The sequence below is a fragment of the Ambystoma mexicanum genome, chromosome 6q, assembly GCF_040938575.1.
Source record: "Ambystoma mexicanum isolate Mex_15411 chromosome 6q, UKY_AmexF1_1, whole genome shotgun sequence".
NCBI lineage: Eukaryota > Metazoa > Chordata > Amphibia > Caudata > Ambystomatidae > Ambystoma > Ambystoma mexicanum.
In genome coordinates this window covers 452,086,226-452,106,708 of record NC_090937.1, presented here as the reverse complement: position 1 = coordinate 452,106,708, position 20,483 = coordinate 452,086,226, and the positions used below count along the sequence as shown (strand labels likewise).

General features: G+C 43.6%; 1 protein-coding gene across 1 annotated transcript in view; it reads right to left on the bottom strand.

Moving 5' to 3' along the window:
• The window catches only part of DKK2 (dickkopf WNT signaling pathway inhibitor 2), a 188,698-nt gene that overhangs the window by 77,355 nt on the left and 90,860 nt on the right, over positions 1 to 20,483 (bottom strand). The gene's annotated exons all lie outside the window — the stretch shown is intronic.

Genomic DNA, 20,483 nt, shown 5'->3' with positions numbered 1-20,483 from the left:
CCATCATCTAAGGAAGGAAAGGAACAAAGTTAGAGAACTGTTCAAAAGACTCATTATACTTACTTGGCGGACTCTTGCCAGTGAAGTAACCAGGCAGCAATGAGCCCGCATCAATCAACGCGCCCCTGTGCTGAAAGCAGGATGGAGAGCACACTTTCCAAGAAAACAAGGCCCAGTCTCCAGTCGAGTAGACTCCAAGGAAGGGTTTGAGGTCGTAAGAGGTCAGAACAGGCTGTGTGACGTCCCCGTGGATACCAGGTGAGTGTTACAGCTATATCATTTGCCCCAGTGCTTCCTGATATGGGTAGTTCACTGTATTATGTACCAAAGTTCAACATTCATCCTTTCACTCTACCCTTTTCTCTGGGTCAATTTAAATCACCTCGTTTTTACAGTTTATTCATGTTATCGCTACAAACATTTCCCCTTTCACAGAAACTTTTGAGTGGGCTACTTTCGCCGTACCACTCTGTTTCTCAGTCTCGCTGACTTTACAGCTATCATTACTTCAAGGTTCAATTGCAGGTCTGCCTTTCTTCACGTCTCATCCACATGCGTGCACCTTCAATTGTGCAATAATATGTTGCTACTTACACCTTTCTTTAGCACACACCTATCTGTCATGTCGATTGCCAACCCACCAGCTCTGTGCGTTTCTTTTCTGTTCTATACTGCTTTGATTCTCAAGTCAAGGTTAGTACCACAGGCTTGCCCTCACTTCCCCAACTCTGCCGTTCACCCGGGAGGGTTGCTGGCGTCTTTGAAACACAATGCAGCTTTCTTGTTTGGGACTCATCCTTCTCCACATCCCCTTTGCTGCCTTTTCATGGCAACAACCTCCTGCAGGGAACTCCTGGGATTCTCCATGCATAGCTCTCATCCCTCGTTCCATTGCCCTGCTCCAGTAGGTTCGCCTCCACCCCAGAAGTTCTGCTCTTGCTCGTGTTCCACCTTGCTCAGAGTGTTTCTATGTTGCGTATCAGATGAATGCACTTAGAGTGCCTGACTTCGCCTGAGCCAATTAGTGGGACATTTCCAATGCAAAGAGTAAGAGTTAGCATTATTACTCTCAGTCCCCCTCTTCACCAGCCCAGTGTTTGTGTGGAAAGGTGGGGGGAGTTGGGACATTGGAGAATCCTATGAAATAGGGGGGATCATGGGTATGGGAAAGGGAGGAATACCGTGTCTGGCCACCGGCTGCCTCAACCTCACTCCCTGCAGACCCCTTACCCAGGTGATCCTCCCACACTGGTCCACTCCCAGGAACTGGATCCAAAAGCGATGGCTGTGCCCTGGCCAACTGAATGACAAGTCTCTGAGGACTAGCGGGTGAGACACCTTTTGGTTTCTCACAGTAGGAAGGAAAAAGGGATGAGAAGGGAGGAAAGAGTAGATTTCGCAGGGTATGTAAAAACAGGGAAGGGAGGGAGAAGTAGTGCACAGGGAGGGTCAACAATCACCAGTAAACACGTCTCCTTAACTATTCAGGGAATGTACAAAAACAAATGTCAGCAACTGTGGCTATTAGAAACCAAATGTTAATGTTCTTATGGGATCCAGTTGCTGACATTTAGGTTTTTATTTGGTAATCAAGTAAACTATGCAAATACCAGATCACGTTTGGATTATTTAGGTTTATTTTGGATTGCATCACACTTCATGAGTCAAACGTATTTTACACTTTTTTGGATTACTTGTGGATTACAACAGATGGCATCAGATCATTTTGGATTCCTTTAAATGAAGATCTCTTTGGATTTCTGGAGTATTTCTATATATTTACAATTAAGACACTGTCCTGGCCCTTATAATAGTGTTATTAGTTTACAGCACCGACGTTGTTGTATTAATAAGCCCATATTTAATAAGTGCTGCTGCTAGGTTGACGATTGTTTTTGCATGTTTATACAGTGCTTGAATACCAGCAAGATGGATTCTTGGGGCTCTTCCTTCTAAGGGCTCCATGTGCATCTCTAGACGTCTTATTAAGCTATTAATGGAGGCATTTACTGGTGAAACATCCATGCGTGTGATGTATGCAAAAGATTAGGCGACATCTATTGTAGCAAATTCCCCAGAATGTTGATGGTGCAACTGAGTAAGGCCTACCTCCCATTTAAACCTGGTAAACACTTATCTGTACCTCTTGGAGATATTTTAAAAGGCTGGTGGTGTTTCGGGTGAACCCATGTAATGAGGAAGTGAGAGGCTTTTGGAAGCTAAAGAGACTAGACACTGCTGGGCAGGATGGTATACATCAGGGTTGTCCAACTCCAGGCCTCGAGGGCCAGATCCATGTCAAGTTTTCTGGATATCTCTCATTAATATTCATTACATACATTTGCATACAATGATTCTAAAGGTATGCAAATATTTCCTCATGAATATTAATGAGGGATATCCTGAAAACACGTCAGGATCCCAGTCCTGAAGGAATGCAGTTGGACAACCCTGGTATACATGAATCCATCTGGTACAATACCTTCTCTAATTTATATCAGGAAGATCGAGAGGTCTTCCAGGAAAGCCTCGTACCAATTGCGGATATAAATGAAAGACCGTTTCTAATTCTTGTGCTGCCTGAAATCAGGAGATCCAAAACTAGCTAAAAATCTAGGACAGCACCTGTACCGGAGGGGATACCCATCGATCTCTACAAGAATGAATATCTAGTTTGGGCCCCCTACCTCAGGAAACTTTTCAATGGAATTATTATTACCAAGAAAATACCAGTCTCATGGAGAGATGCAGAAATAATTCCTATTTACAAGAAGTGTGGTAGTGAAGAACGTGGAAATTACCACCCAATTTCCCTTCTGTATATGGCAGGTGTAACATTTTTGGGAAAGTTGTACTCAACCGGCTGGAGGGATAGATCGAGTCAAACAATGGAATCTCACACCTACAGGCAGGTTGTCAGAGGGGAGTAGGCACAGTGGATCAGGTATTTAGGCTATTTCTGCTCATTTCCAAATTTGTCGTGCAAAAAAAACAATCTTTATTTTTGCTTCATCTATCTGGAAACAGCTTTCGACTCTGTGCCAAGGAATAAGCTCTGGCATACCCGAGTCAAATTAAACGTAGCATCTGATCTTCTATGGGTTGTAATGTTCCTGCGCACAAGTAGCAAATCCGCTATGTTTTGTGGGTGGGGGAACAAAGGATTTCTGATTGAGAAAGGGGTAAGGCAGGAGTGCTTTTTAGCCCCTGCCTTATTTATCATGTTCGTTAATGATATTGCTGTCCAAGTATCAAACTTGGTGGCTGACACCCCTTTCTTGAATGGTCAACCCATGGGCATCCCACTTTTCGCTGATGATGAGATTGTAATGGAAAAAAAAAGAATGGGCCTTAACAGGCATATAGAGCTCTTTGATGATATATGCAACTCTAAAGGTTTGGTTATTAATTACAGCAAGACAAAAGGCCTCATTACGACCCTGGCGCTCCCGTATTGAAGGGTGCCGGTACGGGACTGGCACTGTTCATTACGGGATGCCTTATAATGAGGTCAGACCAGACGTCCTTAGCGGGTCCCGCAAGGGGACCAAGGAGGTAATAACGGACCCGTTATTAACGGGCCCGTTATTAGCTCCATCCCCATTCCCATTGAGCCCTATGGGGGCTCAAATGGGAATGGGGATTGGTTTTGTGAATTAGGGATTTCCGGGTCCTCTAAGGTTGGAATGAGCCGGTAATTCCTCATTCACAGAACCTGGATCTGGAACCCGGTATGGAGGCAGTCCTGCCACTTTCTAAGTTAGACATACAGTGGATCATGCATGTAATGGTTCTTCATAACCGTGGCTGGAATTAGTCAGTCCACGCATCCCCCTGCAACAAAGGTGGAGACCGGTTATCCAAAATTGGGTGTCTAATTTGCACCAAATTAACAAGTAGTGAGGCTTTTTCTAAATTGGTCGAACTACTTTTATTCGTGTTTACCATGTACTATTCCATTGGTAAAAATAATATCTTGCATTTCTCATAAGCAATTTTGACATTTTTTCAATGTTGCTGGTAACTTATTTTCAGCATTTTTCTAAAACATTTACTTTTCTAAAGACATAACAAAACAAACTTAACATTTTGTGATACAAACATGTATAACATGCAATTGAATCGCAACAACAATCCTGGGTCTTTCAATGTTCTGCAGAAAAATATGACACACATACATCTTCTTCGCCATGTCATGGCTGTGTGTTATTATGTGCTTTTATTTATTTTTTTAACACCTACGGCCTCATTACGAACTCGGCGGTAGCCATGCCGCGATTGGCGGCATGGCTGCTGTCGAAATTGCGTCCGGGTTCCCAGAATGAGGAATTACCGGGCCATTCCGAGTTCGGAGGGCCCGGTAATTCCTCCTTCTAGGAACCTGGGCCCAGACCTTCCCCATTTCAGCTCCCATAGGGCTGAATGGGAATGGGAGAGGGAGCAAACAACAGGCCGATTACGAGCGGCCCGTTGTTTGCTCCCTCCTGCCCTCGCGGGACCCGCTCTGCACGTCTGGTAAAACCAGACGTGCAGAGCGGGTCCCGCGAGGGGACTCGTAATCAGGCGGTACGGGGTTGACGGCGCCAGCACCTTTACCAGCGCCGTTAACCCCGTACCGCCTGGGTTATAATGAGGCCCTTAATGTTGTGAGATGAGAATTGGTTCACAGCCATAAACATTGCACTAGCGCTGAAGTTGTAATAAGTGTTGGTGTGATTGAATTGCATGCTATGCATGTTTGTATCACAAAATGTTTAGTAATACTATTATGAAATGTGCTGTTCGTTTTCATGTGCTTTGATGGCAATTGGTCGAAATAAAGCAACATGTATTGATTGATTAATTGGTTGATTGATTGAGAGTCCGCCAGGAATAACATGATAATGCAATCCTTCTACAGCAACAAGCGCCCACTGTGATGAAGATGAACATTCCTTGGGCCAGCCTGACTTTCAATGGCAATGACTGTCAATGATGCTAGTACCGCAGCTGGTGATGGCAAAGCCTGGCACATGAAAGCAATACCTGCCACATGATGTCAGTACCAGGGCATATCATGGCAATACATTTCATTAAAACGGTACTGCCTAGCCATAAGGTGGCAGCAGGGGCCAGGTGGTGTGCACAACAGGGCATGATGGCAGTGCCTTGGCAAATGACTATCCAACAAAGAAGCACACATAGTTGGCATGTCCAGTGATTGTTTCTTCTTGGGCCTCAAAAGGGAAAACTTTATTTTAATATGTTCAGCTTCAATGGACATTTTGTACACACGTTCTTCCACAAAAGCAGTAGGTCACACTTAGGCACTTGAAAGGCAGAACTGTATGACAGTCCGGAAATGTTTGCACAACGCAGTGTCAGTAAAAAAAGCAAATCCTGTCTTTGGTGTGTAAACCTCTGGACTTTACCATGCAGCAAATTAGCTGATGAATATGAAAGCATGCCATATCGTCCGTCACTAGCACGCGCACCTGTCTCTTGGGGAAACATATGTTGCCCACTCTACAGTCCTCTGATCTTTTGCCTTCAGGGTCACTACCTTACTGAAAAAGATACTCTTTGCTGCTGCTTGTACTAAAGTGTCAGCAGAAACCTCTGAGGGCGCAGTGGCTATATTTAAATAATGATGGAAGTGGCTGTCATTAGATGTTAAATTCAATAAAATAGCTCTGTCTTGTTTTCTGATGTAAAGTATGTCTTCAGTTCCAACTTTATTAAAATTACAGGCATCCCATTGTTGTAAAAGTGCTGTCCCCCTTTTATGAACTTTCGTGAACACCCTTCGTGTGAGAATGCCACGACATGTGCACCTTCTTAGAACATGCTAAATGCATGCACATACGTGTATGAGCCACACGTACATCCGCATGTATGTGATATGGAACAAGAGGGCAAACCCCTACAATAGTGGAAACAGGGGTATCTGAACTGAAAACAAGAAAGGGGTTTCCACTGGAAATAGAACAATTTGAAAGACTCATTAATGCCTTTCACTCAGCTTGAGTCACTTGATTTATTAACAACTGAACTCATGGGTGCTGTTTAGTGATCACAAATTCCTTATTTATATTCAAACGAAACAAAGCGTGTATTTATCTTGACAATATATAGTGCACATATTTACATGAAATATGTACATGAAAATTGCCTGTCATATGGCAAAGTGGACTGAGTAACTAAGGAGAAAAAGTCTAAAGTAGAAGAATGAAAAAAGAACCATAGAGGGAAACCTCTCAAAGTGTAGAGAAGAAATATAATCAAAACAAGAGAAGCATTGGAGACACTGTAATAAACATGTGGGACTCTCTTTATTTAACAGTGAATAGTATGCATTGCGCTGCCATCCTCAACATGTCACACTCCACACTCAATGTAGGCACCAATCCATGCATTCAATGCATCCATAGTCATGTATATTGAGACAAACGGTCTAACTCCAAACAATCTGTAGCTTATGGCCCTGACTTATGTAGCCATGGTGTTTCATGATTAGGTTGACATCAGAGCTTGATGGGTCTTCTGACAGTGATTGCGAGCCATGGTACAATGTCCCAAAATCAAGCAGTCATGCTCATTTAAATACTGCAAGGACTGTTAAAAAACTGCTTGCTCACAATGCACAACACCATTCTTTTTTTTATTTGATGATGCTGCCCTTTGCTAATGAATTCTTTGCATCAGTGCAGTGCATTTGCATTTGGGTACAAAGATGCGTTGGTACAAATATGCATTGCAACAATGCATTTTTGATCTGATGCAAAGGCAGAGAAAATGGCACACTGTGCCTAAAAATGCATGTAACGCCCTCCAGGAGAACTCTATTTCCATTCCATGGCAATACTAGGCCGGCGGGATAGCTCAGATTGGAGTCCTGCTTGTGACCTGAAAGACACTGATTTTGATTCTGTTGGTTTAGCAGGTCCTCATATCCCTCCTTAACTTAAATGATAGCAGCACATCTTGCCGCCGCCATCAGACAATTGTGTGTTCACAATTATCAGAACAATAGCAAAGTAGCCTCACCAAATGGTAAACTTTGTGTCTGAACAACCCATGAAATACCTGCCAATAGGAAGCCATTTCCTTACGTATAGACTTGGCATTTTTGGGATTTATATGGTTTTGACACATCTCAACTAAAACGTGTTTGACAGTCAAATAAGGAAGATTACACAATTTCACAATGTTTGCCCTTTCCATAAAAAGCTATTTTAATGCAGAATTTTATAATTTCATGAAACAGGTTGTCCTTCGTTGATGCAATATTATTAGGGGGCCCCGATTAACGGTGTTGTTTGTTACATGGTTGCTGGGTGGTTAAAATATGCAAAGCTGACAATTAATAAGACTGTGTAGTGCAACAGCAACATCTTACAAGCTATGTTATTTCATTGTGCTGAATTACTAACTTTAGTCTAAATTGTTGTATTACTTTGGATCTGTGGAATGTCTTCTATCTAGAGAGTCACTAGAGAAGAGTGGGTGTTGAGTGAATACACTCACTGGGATTGCAAGGCAGCCTGGGAGTGGTATGAAACTATGATCGCGTAGTGTAACACTGAAATACCCAATCTGTTCATAAAAAAAACGAATCGAATGGTACATTTGACCGATTTCGGCCAGTGCCATTCCATCATTACTGAAAATGCAGAACATGCGGAACGGGAATTGCAGGGGTTTCCCACGCTCCCCATGTTCATTAATGTTGGCATCCGGGTTGCAGGGGTTACCCCCGCTCCCCCACTTCCTCGTATCGGAAGAGAGGGACCCAAAAACTAAATAAAAGCGAGGAAAATAGGAAAAGGGACCCTGCAGTGTCAGATCCGACCTGTGTTAGAGGGATGGAACTGACGCAGCACAGTACAGGAGAAGCAGCGGGGCACAGAGAAAGGGTATGCAGGAGGGGATGGTAGGTTCTGGGGCTACTGGTGGCTTGGGGGCAGAGGGAATTGGTTTCTGTTTACTAAGATAAAAATGTAATTGTGGTGAAATCGACTATGGTCAAGTCAATACCGCCGCGATTGTTTTTACCTCGTTAAAACAAGGCTCGGGAGGATAGCTCAGAAGCAACGTGCTTGCCTTGGAAACAAGACGACACGGAGCAACACAGGTCCGATCCCCGTGTCTGCACTTAGAAACCTCTGGGTATTAAGTGCGTTATAAATAACCATTCAATCAATCAATCAACTCAAATCCGTGTAACACAGGTTCCATTTTTTAGGGTTACAAGGTTTAAGATTTAAACCTGCAACATAAGTGGCATGGACTTTCAAAATGTTTTCACACATAATCCTTAAGTATTTTCTATGAATAGACATCCTTAGCAATGCCCCCCCCTCGCATCCATAGGTCTGCTCAGTTATTGTCAACACATATTTTGAGGAACACATGCAAGATGATTGACAGTATTAGCTTCATTAGGCTAATGGATCATTTGGTAATACAAAACAAGGCAAACCATTCAACATGTGATGTTCTTATGAAAGGAGGATATATACTGTTATTTGGAGAAATGCGCAGAATTACTCAGGATCACCATAAAGTCACATGGATTAAAATAAGGAGATGATTTAGGAAATCATCCTGATGTGACAGGGATCATAATAAGGTTTAATATTTGTAAGGAATCCATTAGCTTTCATACAAATGCAGGCAGAAATTGCTACTCTTAAATTACTTTAATGAGATAGGAGTTTCAATAATCCATGGAATCTGCTACTGGTTACTTGACGGGTGTAGATGCAAACCTCTTCATATGCCATAAACCCTTTTTACAAGAGATTTAGGCTTCAGAATTTGCCACTAAAATTACACTTATGAGGTGAAATCTAAAAGGACAGCAGAAAGTTGGTTTCCAGGGTTGGTGTAGTCATCAGACCAAACAACCAGATGCCACGTGTACCTGAATGTACTGAGCCTTCAGCAAGTGTGGCTGCCAACTCATCCTTGCTCAAATCAGTTTGCCTGGTTCAGAAGGTTGTTCTAGATTTTGTGAACATTGTTGTATCCTTGGAGTAAGACAGCAAATTCAAAAGTGTCCTTCCCGGATGTATATGACCTAGGCTTCCTGTATAGCTGAAGCAGCTCTCATAGTTGCCCAAAAAAGTGAAACAGTGTTAGCACTGCGTTCTTCCCACTGTCCTACTGTCATACCAGTGTAGGGTGCAGTACACCCAATAGCTACCAATGACTGAAAGCAATGAATATTGCGGTGACAGTACCGTCACTTGCAATGTTGTCAGTCACTCTCTGGTAGCAAGAGAGGTTCTAGATGACAGCAGAACCGAAGATGATGGCCGCCTCATTAATAGCGGAATCAGGGAGGAGGCTGACGATTGCAGGCGACGGGGCCTAACATCAGGAATAAGAAATTAGTGGAATCACCTTCATGTCAAAGCACAGATTACCCCAAAATCTTCAAACAAGTGCATTACAGGAAAAATGGTTGCATTTTATCAAGTGGTGACCGTCGCGTCAGACACAGTAATGTTAACTGCTTGTTAAGGCCAGAGTTTTAGATACAGACTTGATAGGGGGTGTGAAATTCTTAGACTTCAGAAAAATATGAATAGCCTGATTCATGGAATTATTTCCGTGAAAAAAGCAGATTTGCGCGCCTTTCTGCCCGAAAATCCCCATACTTCAAACAGGGATTTTTGGGCTTAAAGGTGCTCACATCTGCGTTTTTCATGCAAATAATTCCATGAATTGGGCTGTAAATATGTTCCTACACTGAAGATTTGTAATCAAAGAGAATGTCCTTGGTAAGCTGCTTAGGAGCTGGCTGAGTATTAAGGAAAAGGGACTACCGGGAGCAACAGGAAGTGATTAAGTGGGCTTAAAGAGGGCTTGAATGATGGCCATGTGCTCTTCAATGCATTCAAAGGTGAAAGAGGAGCCTTGTAAAAGATGGGAGTCATTTTAATTACAACGTCCTATCCCTCTATGGCAGAGGGGATGGCCATCCTAAGAGAGCCCAAAGGAGGTCTTGTTGAGGGTTGGGCGGTGTGAGGCTCTTCAATAAAGGAGTCTGGTGAATGCTTTTAATAGAAAACATAAGCAGATATGGATGTTGAGGGCCATGGATACCACTTTGTTACTCAAGGGTGTGCTTGGCAATATTTTTGCTCAAGGAGGGGCTCGACATAAAAAGGTTTGACTACCACTGCTCTATGGTGTCCAAATGTAAAGTGGCTGGATGTGCTGCGGCATCAGCCACAATCTGATGTTCGCTGGATACATGATCACGTAAACAGCCTTTATTTTATTTATTTATTTGCATTTGTATAGCGCACTTGCAGCCCAGGGGCATCGAGGCGCTGTTACAAATAGTTGTAGAACTTTTGATTCAATTATTAAACAGGTGACCAGAGGTCTCTTGGTTACACAGATACACACATGCATGATATGCATTATACAGTTTACAAGTCAGGTACATGTCATACAAAGAGCTTGGTTTTAATGGCTTTGCGGAAAGCTTGGTGGGACTCAATCATTCTTTCGTGAGGTGGCGGTGCCTCGTTAATAAGGCCGAACAATTGGCTTTAAAATCTACTTTTGACCTGGGACCTGGCTTTCAACAGGGAAGTTCATAAAACATAAGCATACAAAGGATACGCAAAATAGGTACACATTTGATACGCCGCATCATGTGCACAGATTTGTATGGCAGGGATGACATAGAGTCCTGCTTATAGACCTGCCCCTGCCACCTGCTCCATAATACAGCATCCGATTTTCATTCTACCAGAAATGCCCTGGATTCTATAGGAATCCCTGCAAGTGCCTGCGGGAATACATGGAGTGGCGGGAAGACAATGCGATGTTTGCACTACTAAATTAAATGAATGCAAGGACACTAGGTATAAATGGATCTCCATGCAGTGCAAACAATGAGAATTGCATGGAGGTAACTGTACTTGTTGACGGGAGTGCACACAGGTGCGATCCCCTCCGTGCAATTAGCACCGACTTCAAACATGAGGTCCAGAGTGTTGATATTTAATTGGTGAAATCAGCAGCTTTTATTTAGCACGTTTGCTTATTGAGCAGCACAATTTTAATTGTATGTGTGCAAAGTGCAACAATACGGAACCAAAGCTGCTGCTGGGTGTCCAGTGGGAAAGACAAGCGGGTTGAGGGGCAGAGTGACTCGAGGGTCAGAAAGGGGGAAACGAAAACCTGTATGGTCATTATTGCTACAAGCAGTCTGGTAAATCCAGGTGCAAGTTCAAAGGCAAGATGCAAAGGGCGAAATCACTTCACATGTGGTGTGAAATGACGAGCGGACATCATGCAAATTGGGTTTACATACAAAAGGTTTATAGGATAAGGACATTTTCAAAATGCTGCAGAAGGGCGGGGACATGCAAAAAGGAGGACGGACCCTTAAGCAGAACCAGGAATGCTGTGTGCTGGAGGCCGCGTCCTGTACGTTTGTCTTTAGTGGAGTGGCCTGAAGGGAAGTCAGAATGTGTTGTTTCCGGCCGGCTAGGTAAGTGAGGGGAGGTGGGGGGAGTGCAGCAACGGAGCAGCTCAGCTGGAGAGGGAGTTGGGGGGCATCCCCCAAAATTGACAGAGGGGGAAAAGGGGAAGGAAAACGATCGACCTTGTAGGTGGCGGCCTTCACGGCTGCATTCCACAGAGTCCATCTTTTGTTTTCAGGGTTTGTACCTCAAACTGGGAAACGTAGACCAGCATTTTCCAAGCCATACACGTAGCTGAGTATCTTGAGCGTTGTTCTATACAAATTAAGAGCGGTTAAGAACAAGGTGATGTGGGCAGGAGAGTTGAACCCCATGGCCATCTTGGCTGCTTCATTTATAAGGGGCTGCTGTGGGGCAGCCCAAACACATGAAGTTGCAGTACTCCAGCCTATATAGAATTAAATATGCTGTTCAGGTCAGTTTTATAGGGCATATCAAGCAGCTTAAAGGATTCAATGAATCCAAACCTTCCTTTTGGTGTCACTCGACGAACATAGGTAAGCCAGCCTGTGAGACGTCACTTCTTTTATGATCACTTTTGTTTATCCATGATGAGATAGAAGCTATTCCCTGAAGGCCATTATCTTATCCTTTTATTGACGCCATAAAAACAGTGCATTTCTACAGTCTAACCTTTATGGTCTAACTCAAAATCATGGATTAGGATGGGCTTTTACAACAAATTAAAAAACATATAGGATGAATTTTAACATTTCTAGCAATATGTCACTACAAAAAACAAATTACTGCTTTGATGAAAATTACCCTTATAAAGAAACTGAATTAGCACTAAGCAACAACACAACCAAGACACGTAATAACAAGTTATTAACAAGAATCAACATGTCTAACTGTTAATTTAATTTGTACTTTTCATGTTTACATTATTTAAACAATATGGAAAGATTCAATAATAAAACAGTTTTCTTTTACATTTATGGGGACATTAACCGGGTGTACCTTTAGGCTTTGAATTTGAAAAGAAAACACATGTCACCCTAGTTCTAATATTTCCTAAAAAAAGAATCTCCTTAAGTTGAACAATTCCGTTTTCATGAATTTAAAATAAGTGTTGACACAATAAAAAAAGAAACGTAGTGCCATTAAAGTTCAAATCTGCCACATGGCAGCAAAGGAAAAGCAGTATCTGTTTAGCAGTAAGCAGGAAGGGGCAGCACCCCACTTCCCTCACAATTAGACAGTAAAAGGGGAAGGAGGAAGTCGATGGGTGGGGATTGTTGCATAGTGAATACGCTGTAAGCGCATGCGCGGCCCATAACGAGGCTTGTGCATGCGCGTGTTAAATAAAGATGTCCCGGCCAGCAGTTGCAGCCGGGACACGAGCAGGCAACACGAGTCCCGTGTGTGTTCTTCAGAGGTGTATACCTGCACATGTGTGAATGGCGGCGGGGGCCCAAGGGATCCGGCGCGAAGTGCGGCAGCGTCGGAGATACGAGTCATTCCTCCGGTCGAGTCGGAGATAGTGTCTCTTCGCCGTTTTGCCGCATACCTACGCACATGGCCGGTGGCCATCTTGATTAACACGTGGATCGCTGTGGTTGCGGCCCAGGCGGGTGCTTGTGTGCCAGCTGCGATCCTTTTCCATAAGGAACAATTTTTGGACACTCCATGGCCCTCTCTATCTGAGGGGCGGTGTATTAAAAAAAAAAAGAAAAGGAGACCCAGGAAGTCATTGGAGACGGCTGGAGGCATCACCATCCATTGCTGCAGGCCCATATTTCCGTCATCAAGTGTTTTGGAACCTGTCCACCCATCCTGAGGCTGGATTGCCTGTGCTACCATTCAAAGGGTGATCTGGCAGTGAGAACTTCATCCTATCATCATCATGGGTGAGGAAGGGGAAGAAGAGGGAGTCCATGCGCCTGTTCCATGCAGAATGCACAGCACCCTTGCGCCTATGCCCGAATTTGACACTACAGGTCCATCATCCAAGCTGGGGCCGAAGTGGCTTCTATGGGTTAAGAAGTTGGATATGTTTTTCAGGGCATCAGGGGAGATGGATAATGTTGCGAAAGTTGCCACAGAGGTATACTCAGCGGGCACAGAGGTCCATAGGATCTATGACTCTCTAAATCAAGACCACTTTCTCCCCATGGCGAATGCCGATTTCGACAGATTTGTTACCATTTGGCAAGACTAAAAAAAGAAAGTCATAATAATGATAATGGTTTGTTATTTACATAGCACTTTCGCCTAAGTGCTGTACATTGAACATGTTTTAAACACGATTACAAGTAAGCTGTGGTCGTGGGTAGATGGGGAGAAAAGTGGGTAGCCATTGGCTTTCCTCTCTTATTTAATGGGAGGAAGTGCTTGCAAACAAGCTGGGAAGCAGGTGGGAAAGAGATGACAACAGAACAAGAAAACGGGTCAGAGAAAGGGAAGTACCTACCTTACAGCTTTTGTCGACTAAAAGCAATTATTTCCAGACAATGGAAAGAACATGTTTAGTTTTGGGATGTTGTCATCATAGTATATTTGTTGGAAACGTGTTTTTTTTTTTTTTTAATTAAATGTCCATCAGGTGGGAAACAATATTCCAATTACATTCATGCATTCAATAAATCCTACAAAGGATTTCGAATTTTGCGAATACGTTAATTGGTCCATCGTCTTCTTACAACTAGGCAATGGCTCTCATGATTGCCTGAAGGTAGCAGGCCATTGCCAGTGAATATGGCCCACGGCCAAGGTAATTGCCACCTACGTATCCTATGCATGAATACAGTTTTGGAATTGTTACACCGCTGACGTTATTGACCACTTTCCCAAAGCTCACAAGATTTATACAGATCCTTTATACATGCCTCACCTGGTGCAATTTGTACGACTTTCAGTTACATTCAAAAATGTACCACTGACAAAGTGCATGTATTGAGTGTCTTTTTTGAAAATCCTTCAAGCTTTTTATAACATCCTAGCGTGGTTTGTTTGCTATGTAGCTGCAGTTCACATCCAAGTACCAGGTCTAATCTGTTTCCTCCTTCCTAAAACCTGTATCCAACAAGCTATTCTTTTTTATGCCGTGAAACACCTTTAAAGGTTAGCGAGAATAGGAAGGCTATGTTCAATTGTGATTGGTTTCCACTTAGAATGGGTAAATCACAATGTAGTCAGGTTTTAAGATGGTGTTTTTTTTTTAGATTTTGCTTTTAAATGATTATCTGTATTTAAGCATCCTCGTGGTCTCGTGGTTATACATCTTTATGAGTCCGCATTATAATAAAGTAACTTTATGGATAATTTCTGTCTAATTTCTTATGTATAGTTGTGCATCCTTATGAGTCCTCCATAGTCGTTTCACTGTTTATACAGCTTCCTCAAGAGGAAAGGAAGTGATACAATATATGGGCTCTTTGGATTGGGCAAGGGATAAGATTCATCTTAACTGTGACCTTAAGAAAAAACATTGTCAAAGCAAAAATGGCTGCAATGAAGTTTGCAAAATTACAAATGATAACAATCATTAAAGTAATTACCACAAAGCAGGCGCTGCGTCAAACAAAAGCACAGAAAATAATACACACTGTTCTGTTCTGTGAAGCCCAGAGCACCTGGAATTCTTGTAATTAAATTGACGACTAAGGTACACACAGATTGGTTGCCCTGCAGTAAATCACAATGGCAGGAACATTCAAAATGAGGCACTAATGACACATTGCTAGGGTGGGTGAGTATCATAAACATCTGCCATCTATCACTATCCTTGCCAATAGTGCCTGCTTCATTTGCATCCACATTTTAATTGAGGTGAACAATGGCATGGATATGTAAAAACACATGGAGACAAGCTCTCTGCCTTTTTGGACTGATCCATCATCCTTGCCAATTTTGTCAGGTTTCGCGGGATGGAGCAGGACACCGAGCGGGAAAAAAAGCACTGTGTGTTTCCTGGTCTGTGAGGGGAAACTGACAGCATCCTCACCCACTTCTAATTTTGATGTGGCCAGAGAGGCTTTAATATCTAGGAACCATCTAGCAAGGGTGTAGAAGCCCTGGCTCTTTTTAATTTTTAATAATTAATACTATTATGTTAGTAATCCATCTCTGAAAGGGGGGGTTTGCTAACCAGTCCCACCTTTCCATAAACTTTGTATTTGTATTTTTATTTATTTATCATCTATATAGCGCCATACGCCAAGGCGCTGTACAAACCTAATTTTACAGTACAATAAAAATGAGCAGGAGGGTACAATAAAATAATATAGATTATAGTAGTTCTCACAGTACAATTAAGGCAGAAGTAAGAAGGTCTTTAGGGCAGAATGGAAGATGGAGTAAGAGTGAATAGACGGGAGGGAGAGAAGAAGAGCATTCCAGTAAAGAGGAGCCAGAAGAGAAAAAGAACAGAAACGAGGAAGCACAAGGGGGATGATGAACAGTTAAAAGAAAGTGGGTTTGGGAACGAAGAGTACGGGGGAGGACATAGAAGGAAACAACCAAGGCAAGGTAGACAGGAGCAAGTACATAAAGAGATTTAAATACAATGCAGAGAAAATTGAATTCAAGCTGAGAGTGAAAAGGTAGCCATTGGAGAGAGGACAAAGAAGGGGAAATTGAGTCACAAATAGGTAGGCAATACAAGAGACTGATAGAGAAATTGAAAACGATCTCAGCGGAGCGAGACAAGAGGCAGGAATACCAAGGAGAGGAACAGATCAATAGAATAATTGAGAGAAAATTAAGGAAGAAATTAGAAGCTTTGTAGCACCAAAGGTAAGAAGCGGTCTCACTTTCCGGATGTTAAAAAGATGAAAGCGGCAGGAACGAGATGTAATTGAGATATGACGAGCAAAGGAAAGATTAGTATCAAGATGAAGACCGAGGTTGCGGGCAGTCATAGAAAAGGGAGAATAGTTTTGGCAGGAAAAAAGAGAACTTCAGTCTTAGATGGATTAAGGACGAGAACATGGTCCAACATCTAAGTTATGATCGCGGAAAGACAAAACAGAAAGATTTGAATGTATGTCAGACTTGAAAGAAGAAAAGGATACAAAAAGCATAGTGTACATTTGTGTCCTACTACCTCAATAGCCTTAAATGAAGCCCCTGCTTTACCATGGCACAGAGCTGGTTAAGAGGTCAATGGTGCCCCATTTAACAGCTGCTGTAACAGCCATGCCACTGCAGTACAATGGTTGGATTTAAGTCGACCACTCTGTTTCAAATTCAGTATTGTTATGATAAACTACCCACCTAGTGGCAGGGTAATCCAAAAATAAAAAACATACATTTTTAATATGGAGTTGGGGAGTTCATATAATTATTAAAGCCACATCTGATTTGTAGCATACCAGCGTCATCCATGCGAGCTCAGACAGCCATGGGAGGCTATGTGAATGTTCAGCACCTGCCTGTCTGCATTCTAGTGAAGGAGACAAAAGGTAGGATTCATGCCTCCATTTGACTCTCTGTGAGGGGAGGTAATGTCCTTCTTGCCAGTCTGCAGATGCCCTGTGAGCCCAGCTTCAAAGAGCAATGTCCTTAACAAAGGCCTGCCTCACACTAGGGGACTGTACACCAGAGTGTCTTTGACGCCACAGGCTGGGAAAGTGGCAGAGCTAGGTCAACCAGGGAACACAGGTGGTTTTGAAGAAGGGTTCCTCCATTTTACTTTTCTGTGGGCTTTTTTCTCCCTTCTGTCTCCTCCACTTCCTTCTGAACAAGGCACTCTGGGCATGGCGTAAAGAGGCAAGAAGACTTGTCAGAAGGACAGGGATAGGACCCCATAAAGCAGCCTTGCTTTTCTCCAATCCCATGTGGAATTTTTCCTATAAAAGGGGGTGGGGGTCAACCACCACATCTATCATTCCCTTTTAGACCATCCAAGGCTTACGGAAGAATTCATTTAGACCTCTTTTGAGAGGGTTGATCTTTCCATAGCCCTCAGCCATTGAGCTGAAGAAGGAGTGTGTGAAGGCAGGGGCAGGCTCTGCTCTCTACCCACTCCTAGGGGACATTTTGGGTCACTCTTGCTGAGGTCCCAGGCATACCACTCTGCTTGCAAACCTCCCTAAGCAAGGAGAGCACTGAGACTGAGGAGAACCCACCTTGAACTGGAGTATTGGAGTAGGACCCACATCATCCTGAGAGGCGGGAGAACCAGGATCCCTGGTTGTCATGCCATCAAACCAATAGATTCTCATTTGCGCCATGCTAGCCACAGTCCAACCAAAGGGACCCGTTGTTGCTGCTTTTTGCACTCTCTCAAACTTTGAACAACTGTGCTTTGCCTCAGCAGAGCCTTGTCACATGTCTGACTCGAGCTCCAGTGCACTGTTTAGATAACTTAAACTGCTGCATCGAACTAAGCATCGAACCACCAGGACTTTGCATCGGAACACAACTTTAACTACTGGACCATTGTGTCACTCGTTGACTTGAACCAGTGGTATTCATCCTTTTGAACAAGGCTTGATCGCCAAACGACTCCTGGTGATCCACTCAACTTGCAACACTTGCCACCTCAAAATGCACCGAGCATCTGCTTGAATCCAACTCAATGCCAACTCGCCACCTGCGAACCACATGACCCGGCGCCTTCAAGCCTGGTTCAAACCACAAGCACAACAGCTCGAAGCCTAGTTCAACACTGCCTAACTTTGGAATCGGGTACTTTGATTTGACCCTTTCGTCGTGGCCCACCTTTAAGGGCCCCTAGATATTGGTTACATCTCTTTTGCACCCTTTCCAGCAAGATACATCCATTTTTAGTAACATTGTTGCATTTCTCGCTTTTTCCTCCCTGACAAACGATCCAGAGTGCTTACACATTTGCGTTCTGCATCTTCTGTCTTCTTTTTACAGGGGTGGGTTTTTGATATTGCTTTTAATAGGTATTTGTGTGGAAGCAAGACGACACAGAGCAACACAGGTGCGATCCACAGGTCCGTGCTTAGAAACCTCTGGGCATTAAGCGCGTTATAAATAACATATCGTATCATACATCTTTAATCAAACCTTGATTGGTATTTCCTTTATTTTGGACTGTTTTGGTCCTCCACTGGATCACATTCACGCCCCTTCTAAGAGAATAGCCTTCCCTCGGCCCATGTTAGCAGTGCCTGTTTTACTTTTATGACTGAGATAGCTGTTGGTTTGTAGAAGTGTGTAAGCAGTTCAGCCACTACTCACCCTTGTACCCCTGCAGAGCAGACGCCATTTTGTCACAGCCACTACCAGTGTTTCTGAAGCGACCTCATTAGAAGACAAACTTCCTTGCTAGGGTAAGATTTTCCTTCAGAACAATGGTGGGGAAGATCTCTCTGTTTTAAAATGTAAGTCTGAATTTCCAGGCCCCCCAAAGAAGCACGAGTTGAGGGAATATGAGCAAGCAGGCGAGTACTAGCCAAAATATATTGACTTAAGCTTCTATAGGAGACCCTGTTTTTAATCCTTCATTCGTGTATACATGTTTTCACTAAATATGTTGTTGGTTTATGCTGAAATCAAAGCAACACACCCTCACTGGAGACTCATAAAACCTATCCAGGAAGGGGAACTGTGAGTAAATTGCAGTATCTCTTTGGAATGTGCACAGGCGGTCAGCGTCTCCCTCTGCCTAGGAAAGCTCTGCTAGGAATGACGCATTCCTCTCCAGAGCTCTCTCCTTCTCCTCTGCCAAGGACACGCCTGTAAGCGAGGATCCCTCGGTATTTCACCCCTTTCCCAAAATGTGTATGTGGCGACCTCATGATTAGAAATATTAACCAGGCATTCTAAGTTTCAAACGTGTCCATTAGCTCTGATGAAAAAAACAAGATGCGAGTTGCGAGAAGTTACCACTACGTCAGGTCGCAACCTAGATCAGGATGTCAGGATGTGGTGTAAACAGGGAAGCATGGTCAGAAAAGGTGCAGTGTGTGCCGGCCTGAACCCACGGCTATAAGCATTTATGCAATGTCCTCTCTCCTAGGGACGTCACTTCTTTTTTGGATCCCCAGTGCGTTATTTTGGGAATCAGTAGTCACTTACGCCGTAATGAATTACAACTATTCCCAGTTTCAAGCATCACTTATACCCGCTAAAATCTTGTCCATTGCCCCATACGTGTGAAAGGCGGTAAAATTATCCAGAAGATTACCAATGAACGGGTGTTTTACCTTTCTCATTTCGCCCATATCCTGTCTTAATGACTTGTCTGGTCAATGTCTTTCTTGTTTCATTTCCTGATCATCTTCTCGTGGTTTCTCTGTCTTCTTGCTTTCTTACCCTGCTCCTTTCCTTTCTGCCTGAGCCATGGTCATCAGGAGGGACCGAAGGAGGGGAATTTGACAGAGATTCCACTTCCTAAACTGGACATGCAGTGCAAGTGACGAGTGGCCCTGGAGCCAGAGCTCATGATCTGAGGACAGGGCTGTGTGAGGGAGTGTGGGGACATACAGTGCAAGTGACAAGTGGCCCTGGAGCCAGAGCTCATGATCTGAGGGCAGGGCTGTGTGAGGGAGTGTGAGGACAAAATAAAATAGAAGTGAAGAGTGGCCCTGAGCTAAAGCTCATGGTCTGAGGGCAGGGTTGTGTGAGGGAGTATGAGGACAAAATAAAATAGAAGTGAAGAGTGGCCCTGAGCTAAAGCTCGTGGTCTGAGGGCAGGGTTGTTTGGGGGAGTATGGGGACAAACAGTGCAAGTGTAGAGTGCCCTGGAGCCAGAGCTCATGATCTGAGGGCAGGGCTGTGTGGGGGAATATGGGGACAAACATGCAAGTGAAGAGTGGCATTGGAGGTAGCTCATGATCTGAGGGCAGAGTTGTGTGGGGGAGTATGAGGACAAACATGCAAGTGAAGAGTGGCATTGGAGGTAGCTCATGATCTGAGGGCAGCATTGTGTGAGGGAGTATGGGGGCAAACATGCAAGTGAAGAGTGGCCTTGGAGGTAGAGCTCATGATCTGAAGGCAGGGTTGTGTGGGGGAATATGGGGACAAACAATGCAAGTGAAGAGTGGCCCTGGAGCTAAAGCTCATGATATGAGGACA